Consider the following 9650-nt stretch of genomic DNA (forward strand, 5'->3'; position numbering starts at 1 on the left):
AAAGTGTGCTTTTGTCTTCCCTTTTGTATTTTCAGGGTTAAATGAGCTTAGATGAACAAAAGAATCAAAAATACAGCCAAATCCAACAATAATAGAAGAAAATGAATAAACGTGGCATGCCCGACCCCTCGACAGCATCTTCCCAAGCAAAAACAAAATAAGAGAAGGCTGAACACGCCCCGTGTTCATTGAGCACGGTGACGTGCCCAAGTGTCTGCAGAAAAGACAAAGTTGTAGAAGCTTCTATCTCCCAACACGGGGGCATGCCCACCGGATACGGGGCCGTGGTCAACGCTAAGATTCGTAGAATCCAGGCAAATCTTGATAGTACAGATACGCTTCTACACACGGGGCCGTGCCCAGCAGACACGGGGGCGTGGTCAACTAATGCAGACAAACTGCATTTAATGAAGAAACAGAAGAGGGATGGACACGGGGCCATGCCCAATGGACACGGGGCCGTGTCCGGGCTTCTGTGCAGGCTATAAATAGAGGTGCTGGGTTCACTTCAAAAGCATCCCTTGGCAAACCACCTCTCTCACACTTCACCCACCCACCACCACCATCACAACCCACATCCACCACCATCATCCATCATCCATCATCCATCATAGAGTGTGTGTAGTAGTCTCGGGATACAAGATTGATAGTAAGAGTTCTTGACAATCAAAGGCCATGTTTGCCTAAGTCTCTTACATCACTTGGTGAAGACAAGCATTTAGTGTAATACTTTTTATTTTTAATCTTTTCGGACTTTTTATTTGGTTATGTATTAATGACTTTAATAACTAGTTTCTTATGTTGAAGGTGAAACTTCCTTAACATTTTTCAGTGGTGTCTTGGCGTTATTTTACTGTCTACATAAAATAAAACATTTACACCATTCATATCTCCACGGTCTATATGGCGATATGTTGGCTACCTTGTCGGGGGTTAAGGGAATGGTTTGGTAAGCGTCTTGCCTTGTTCAGTGTATAGATCCTGCAAGGACCTGGGTCAAGCTTAGTAGGACCTCCTTCAATACTCACTGGTATTGGATGGCTGGGGTCTGAATTTCTTGATCCACTCATATGCAAAAGTGCGGAAATAATCAAAGGTCCACTAAAGGCGAGTCGGATCCAAGTGATTCATCTTGTCTATCTGTTTTTTATTTTATTTTTATTTTCAGCATTTTTAGTTTTTATTTTCATGTTTAAACCTTTTTTCTAAAATTTTGATTTGATTAGACGTTGAGGATTAACCGGTACTAAAAGCTCTTGTGTCCTTGGACGACCTCGGTATTTTACAAACGCTATACTACGCTCACGATGGGTGCACTTGCCCATATGTGTGTTTAGTATTAGTAAAATATCGTGTTTTATAATTTAAAACTTGACTCAAGTGTAAAAAGGGCTAAAAATATACATAAAATATAGATAACGCCACACACATCACCGACCAGACCCAAAAATTTCGACGTTTAGTAATGAGAAATCTGATCATCGGAAAAAGTTGAACCCATATGAAAAAAATCCCGGATCCGTGGTTTGCTGATAATAAGGAGAACATGGGAATTGATTAGTTCTTCTTACTTGTTTATCAAGTCCTGTAACCAACATTTAAAAAAAAATATTTGATTCCCATGTTCTTATTATCGGCAAACCATCGTTCATTTCTAGTTTAATCGGTCATCTACTCCAGGTCTTCAACAACCCATATGACCCGTTTGACTGGCTTTTGACCCGCTGACCCATATGCTGAACCGGATGACCCGTAAACGAACCCGAATAATCCAACAAACATGACATAAAAACCTTATGAACCGTCGCCGCCCATGTTGCCAGATTTCATATGTGGTTACTGTAGATAAGAATCGATGTTCTTTGTTATTATAGAGTATTATACTTATATGGTTTTTTCAATATAGTAGGTTTACATACAAAACGGTAAAAAAACGTGTGAAGGATATATTTGACCAATGTTATGATGGAGATTGAGGCAAATCGTGAACTACCAGATCAAGGATACGATATTGGTATCCTACTTGAATTTCCACCTAAAGGGATTCCCCTTGAGAAATAGCACAGAATGTGTGCGGTATGGAATTTAATATTTTTTTTTAAAATTTAATTGTCTATCTATCTATCTACTATATATATATATATATATATATATATATATATATATATATATATATATATATATATATATATATAGGGGACCGCTAAAATGAGAACCACCTCGAGTTATAAGAACTGTGAGAACTACACTGTACGGGGCGAGGTGGACCAAAATTTTTTTTCATAAACGTAGATGCGTGTATTATAAACACATTTGTAAAAAAAATTCAAAAAAAATGTTGTGTGTGTAGTTTTGAGCACCACAAGGTTGTTGTTAAGGGTACCGTAAATCTTACCAGAAAAAGTTCTCGCAGTTCCAACAACTCCAGGTGGTTCTTATTTTAGTGCAATTATATATATATATATATATATATATATATATATATATATATATATAGGGTTAGGTTCATTTGTGAACCTTACCCTATTTGTGAACAAAACGAACACATCTTGGCCCTTAATCTAGTTTAATATTTATAAGGGTAGGATTGTCATTAGACATTTAAGAATTATTTATTAATTAAATTTAATATAGATTTCATTTTGAATAACCAAGGGCAGTTACCAAATATATATAACTTCCCCTTCAATCTTGCATTCTAAAATTTGAATTCATCTTTTCCAAAAAAAAAAAAAAACACGTAAATCTTTATTTTCAATTGCCTTTCATTGTCTTCTTCCATATTATATGAGAAACTAATAAAAAATATTATGAAAAACATATCAATCTATTGCTACACATACATATATGTATATCTCAGTTTGCCCAACTGTAGTACACATGTGTACTTTGTCACTTACACATGTGTATTATTACAATCGTTAAGTTCACAAATTACACCATTTTAAAATCAACAGAAATACACAACATATCACAATGTTTCATGATGAAGTTTGAACAAATACACCTCTCATCGGTTCGTTTTACCCAACACACTTAACTGTACAAAGCAATATATTGCATCACCTACATATATGTACAATTCACTTTGTCCAACTTAAATACACATGTGTATTTCTTGAATATGGAGGCGGTTTTTTTTCCATGATGAATTAAAATTGAATTACGAACTGAACATGATGGGGTGGTTATTTTTTCCGGTAACTGAACATAATTTTTAAGAACAAATAATTACGATACTGCCCTTGAGCAGTTATTTTAAATCAGGTTTTAGGTTTTTATAATTAAAAAAATCCTTTAAAACCTAAGCTCATGGTCTCCTCATCCAACGTCTAGGATCTGTTCGTTTTGTTCACAAAATTAACAATGTTCACTCTTGATCCCCACCCTATATATATATATATATATATATATATATATATATATATATATATATATATATATATATATATATATATATTCTGAATTAGCAAATAAAATGTGTCAAAGTGACACGTCTTATTGGTACGTTTTACATTTTATATTATGAACGCGCGAAACTTCACATGGCCTTAACATTTTCCCCTTAATTATGGATGAAAACATTAGTGGGTTGGGTAGCGAGTTAAAATGAGTGATATGGTGCTCGATTTGATGCAAATTAATTTTTTTTCCAGACTCACCCTAATTTTTGTCATTACAGCATTGGAACACCGAAAAATGGCAAAAAAAGTCAATAGCCGGGAGAGCAAACCGCAAAAATGACTTGTGCTGTCATACAGGCGGGTCAATACGATTTGATCAACATCGTATCAACTTGGTAAGCAAAATATTATTAACCATCTCTATATTTAACACTTATAATTTACAATACTCCTTTTTATGTAGGATAAAGAAGAAGGTAAAATAGTTGGATACAAGAAAGTATTGTTACAGACCCACGCCACTAAGAGGTGCAAAAAAATGTTACAAGATGGGGAGATAAGTGAAAATGATTTTGAATCGTTGGAGTTTGTTACCGACCATGCCAAGCGATCATATGTAAGCTCTCTTCTATCATTTATTTATAACTAGTGGAATTCCTTCGCGCTTCGCGGCGGGTATTCGATTGATATCAGTTTGATTCTTTATAGTACTGACACTTGCTATAACTGTCTAAATAGAAAACCAAAATTCTCAAAAAGACACTGATACATATTTTACATCAATCGAAACCTATAAACGAATTATGGTTCCATATCCTTTGTGACAATATAACATATATGAATTATGGTGTCACTTTTTCCGGCTGATAACTTTCACTTGATAAAATTATAGGTCGCGTACTCACAACAACTTAGAGATTTGTATAGGGACGTGGATTGCGATGATTTAGCTTTGTGGAAAAGTTTGCATCCTAAGTGTAAGGGCCGCAAGATGTTCGGGATAGGATCTTGTGATCCTGATTTTCAGGTGACCGGAAAAAAAATCATCTAGAGTTTGTGGTTCTAACGATGATGCCCGACACTCGCAAGAGGTATCATTATTTATTCTTGTTATTTAGATAGCATAAACATTTGTAAGATAGTCACATTAGTGAAGGTAATAGTTTAGGCTTTAAAATGGAAGAATGAGTTTGCTGATATGGTTTTCATATGGCGGTATTGAAGGTAGCTTGTTTGTGATTGATTGAGTACATTGCTGGTTGAATTGGTTTGTTATGGGCGGGTTTGGGTCACCAGTCAGAATGGGTTCAGCCTTGCGGGTCAAAATGGATCGGGTCAGAATAGGTTATTTTTAAACAGGGTTAATTTAATTCGGCTTAGAACGGGTTCACGTCAATTTTGATTTGGGTCAGAAGGGTTCATTTTCAAGGTTTATTTGGTTTGTATCAGGAGTTTTTACAAAATAAGCACGAGTCGAGATGATTTTTACCACTCATGTATAAATATGTTTAATAAAAGTAAAATTGCAAGAAACATAAGGAATTGCGTACTTATAATACTTTTTAATAATTTATTAAAATAATTAGGGAAATTGGCCTGTAATAATCCCACCTAGAACTTGTTGGCCATTAATAATCCCACCTCAGAATATTCCCCCCACCAGTCCCACCTTTCACCTATTTTTCCTACAATGGTCCCCCGTTAAAAAAACTTAACGGAGTTAAGCTTTTTTCCAAATTACAAACAGATTTTTTAGGGCTTTTGATTAGAACGGCGCTACGAGTCCATTGATGTAAAACTTGCCTCGAAACGGTGCTCCAAACGATGAAAACGGCGCTTCAATTCGGGTGTTTAAATTTCCAATTAACCAAAATCAAGTCACTTGGAGCACAATTTCGAAGGATGTTTTAAATCAATGGACTCGTATCATCGTTCTAATCAAAAGCCCTAAAAAATCTGTTTGTAGTTTGGAAAAAAGCTTAACTCCGTTAAGTTATTTTAACGGGGGACCATTGTAGGAAAAATAGGTGAAAGGTGGGACTGGTGGGGGAAATATTCTGAGGTGGGATTATTAATGGCCAATAAGGTCTAGGTGGGATTATTACAGGCCAATTCCACAAATAATTAAGTACAAATAAATAACAACATTTTAGTATGATATTTCATTTTTTTAATATGTATGTGTGTTGGAAACCGTTAGTTTTGTAGATAATTCGTAGCAAATTGTTTAGAGAAAATTTATTAAATTTGTAGGAAACTTGTGGAAAGTTTTATGATTTGTAGGAAATTTTGTCGAAAGAAAGTTTTATAATTTGTAGGAATTTTGTCGCAAGAACGTTTTATAATTTGTAGGAATTTTGTCGGAAAAAAAAAATTATGAATATTTTTTTAATAATTTTATTAATATTAAAAATAAAATATCAAAAAATAATAAACAAAAAAGGCAAAAACGTGGAAGAATTGTCGGAATTTTGCAAGAAGAGCGATTTGTCAGTATTTTGTAGCAAATTTTGCGACGAGAGATTTTGTAGGAATTTTATAGCAGATTTTGTCGTATTTTTGTAGCTAATCCGGTTACCTATAAGTTTATTTCCTATGAATTTTTTTGTAGGAAATTTGTGGGTAAGGCCAATTTCAGACAAATTTGCTACAAATTTGGTTGTCACAAACCTGACAATTTTCCGACAAATCTAATATTTTATTTTTTAGAATTATGTTTTCTTTTTAATTTGTTGAATAATAGCCTTTTTTGTAGGAAATTTGTAGCAACTGCTGTCAATTTGCTTCAAATTTCCGACAAACTTATTATTTTATTTTTTAAAAATATCTACTTTTCTAAACTTGATAAATAACAAATAACATAACTTTTTTTGTAGGAAATATGTAGCGACTAGTGTAATTTGCTACAAATTTCCGACAAATCTAATATTTTATTTTTAAAATTATGTTTTTTCTTTTAATTTGTTGAATAATAGGCTTTTTTTGTAGGAAATTTGTAGCAACTGCTGTCAATTTGCTACAAATTTCCGACAAATTTATCATTTTATTTTTTAACATTATCTATTTTTCTACAATTGATAAATAACAAATAAAATAACTTTTTTTTTGTAGGAAATTTGTAGCAACTGGTGTAAATTTGCTACAAATTTCCGACAAGTTTAATATTTTATATTTTTTAAATTATTTATTTTGTTGTAGTTACAAATAATATAAAATTTTATAATTTTTGTCGGAATTTTGTCGCAAAGGTTATGAATTTTGTGACGAAATTGCTACAAATGCTTGTTGTGTGGCAATTTTGTAGGAAATTTGTGGAAAAGTTTTGGGTCTTTTTTTATTTTTCTTTTTTGTCAAAAAATTGTAGGAAAATTGTAAAAAAAGTTGAGTTGTAGGAAATTTGTAGGAAAAAATGTAGTTTTCTAGTAGTGAAAGTTGATTGCACCATATATGAAGTCATCCCTCTTTTTTGAACGACTATTTTAGTTATCCTGTGTGACGGTCGTTTGTTGTTCTACCCATTATTCAACCACACTAATTATGCTGGCTTTCTTTAGTTTCTAAACGATTTTGATACACCACCCAACATCATCCATACATAGAAAACTAGATAATTTGCATCTACCCAACTACCCGCGTTCAAGCACAACAAGAAACTCCCAAATTTTTATTCCTTTAAACTCTTCACTTATCATGCCACATGAAATTAAAAGCAGTAAGAATCATCGATTATCTCATAATATTAAAGCATCCTAGATAACTTGTATAAAAATCCGTAGGATCGTTCGCTTTCAAAACACACATACCCTTTAGCCACGCTTAATGGACTGAATCCCTGATTCTAGTAAAAAGCATTGATATTCTTTAGACACACTTTCAAGTAGCTACGACTACTAAATGTTAATGTGGTCGTATGATACCTACCATAACTTGACCTATAGTCACACATGAGTTGAAACAAATTTGTGCGGCAGAATGCATATGGTCTCGCTCTTTTTGTCGTGATGTAGTAATGGGTGTGGTTTGGGGGGAAGGGGGGGTTAGGGTTTCAAGCATTGCAAGGTTTTAACATTAGGTCCCTTAGGTCTGGTTTCGGTGGTTCCCCTTGTTCCCAAAGTTACTTATATGAACAATCTAAATGACAAAAAGAAGCCTCCAACTTTATAAAACCCAATCTATGAATTAACAAGCTATAGGTTGAGCTTTTTCAAGTTACGGGGGAAATTACGTTTTTATCCCAAACAGTTATATTTTAATATAGAATAGTTAAATATTCATGATTTAAATGTAAAAAATCGACTACTTACAAAGTTAGAAGAAGTGGAATAACAGAATTTGTTCACTGAGTTTAGTAGACTTGGAGTGCCCAAAATAATAAAAACTCACAGCGTGCAAATCTGGAGATCGGTTGGAGATTTCAATACTAAATAGGTTGATGATAATAGATCCTAAAAGAGAATTCAAACTGAAAGTAAGAAAAACTGGTTGGAATTTTATAAATAAATCTGAAAATATAGAAGAAATCATCAAATGATCACACATCAAATTTGGAAAAAAAAAAGATTTGGATTTGAGGGTAGAAAATACAACAATAGTGTGAGATGAAAACGATTTTACAAATGCAGTGTTAAGCGATGATTTATAAGACTAGCGGGTATGGGGGCCGGTTGAGGCCCGGCTTGGCCCGGCGCCGGTCCCCCACACCGCCCCCCACTCCTCCGGCTCGACAACTTCGGCTCCCACCAGCCGATCTTCATAGGTCTCTCTCCTCTCTCCTAACATACACACACATCTATACATACATACATACATACATACATACATACATACATACATACATACATACATACATACATACATACATACATACATACATACATACATACATACATACATACATACATACATACATACATACATACATACATACATACATACATACATACATACATACATACATACATACATACATACATACATACATACATACATACATACATACATACATAAAAGGGGTTCATCCCCCACCCCCTAGGTCCATCCCCTCCAAGCCGAGCCTACGTGGCGCTGACGTGGCAGCCCATCCCCTTAGAGATGAGGCTCTCCATATCCTCTGGTCTAAGTTGTTAACGTCTAAAAAATGGTTCATAGAAAAGTAACTCGCAACTATTTAAATTTAATTACTTTTTTTTTTGGTTCAAGTCTTCATCGTCTCTCTCTTCTCTCTCAACACCACAATCATCATTAATTCTTAAATAATAACATTTCTCAATATAAGCCTTAACAACTATCTGTATATATATGTTTTTTTTAAAGGTGAACCTCATATATAAGGTTACCACTCTTTAATTGGAGAGTTTCGTATTGTCCCACTTTGACGAGACTATGTTATATTAACCGGGCTCACACTAGCTTCAAAGTTTGCCTTTTTTGGGCGTTCCCCTAGGAAACCATACCGCCGGCTGACACTTGACGATAGTTGTGCCATCACAAGAGCAGAACTCTCTGGCGTAACACACGGTGGGACGAAATTAAATAGTTAAAATTACAATAAACAATTTTATAGAGCCACTTTTAAAATGAAGAAGATATACATGGTCGGAATCTTTAGAGTGAAATATTATTTTGTTCGAAGTATTAACCTTATTATCTTATTACATTATGAATTTCATGTCATTTAGATTATAGTGATGCCTTATGTATCATATCATAAGCCTCTAGAATGCATCTCTTTAGCTTCTGAGGATCAATAACGCCTTTCTCAGTACCTAGAACAACCCTCAACTGTTATTACTTTATAACTCTGCTAAAAAAAAAGTGTAAAATGTAATCATTAATATAGATATTGTTTTCCTTTGTTTATCCCATTGAACACATTAACTTTTTTGCACATAAAAGCTAACCTACATCTTAATTCTTCATTTTACCAAAACGGTATTTAAACTTCCACTTCACTTATTAGATGCAAATTATTTTTTTTCCAGACTCACCCTAATTTTTATCATTACAGCATTGGAAAACCGAGAAATGACAAAAAAAGTCAATAGCCGGGAGAGCAAACCGCAAAAATGACTTGTGTTGTCATACAGGCGGGTCAATACGATTTGATCAACATCGTATGAGCTTGGTAAGCTAAATATTATTAACCATCTCTATATTTAACACTTATAATTTACAATACTCCTTTTTGTGTAGGACAAATAAGAGGGTAAAACAGTGGGATACAAGAAAGTATTGTTACAAACCCAC

Source organism: Helianthus annuus, chromosome 17, assembly GCF_002127325.2.
Source record: "Helianthus annuus cultivar XRQ/B chromosome 17, HanXRQr2.0-SUNRISE, whole genome shotgun sequence".
In the NCBI taxonomy this organism is placed as follows: domain Eukaryota; kingdom Viridiplantae; phylum Streptophyta; class Magnoliopsida; order Asterales; family Asteraceae; genus Helianthus; species Helianthus annuus.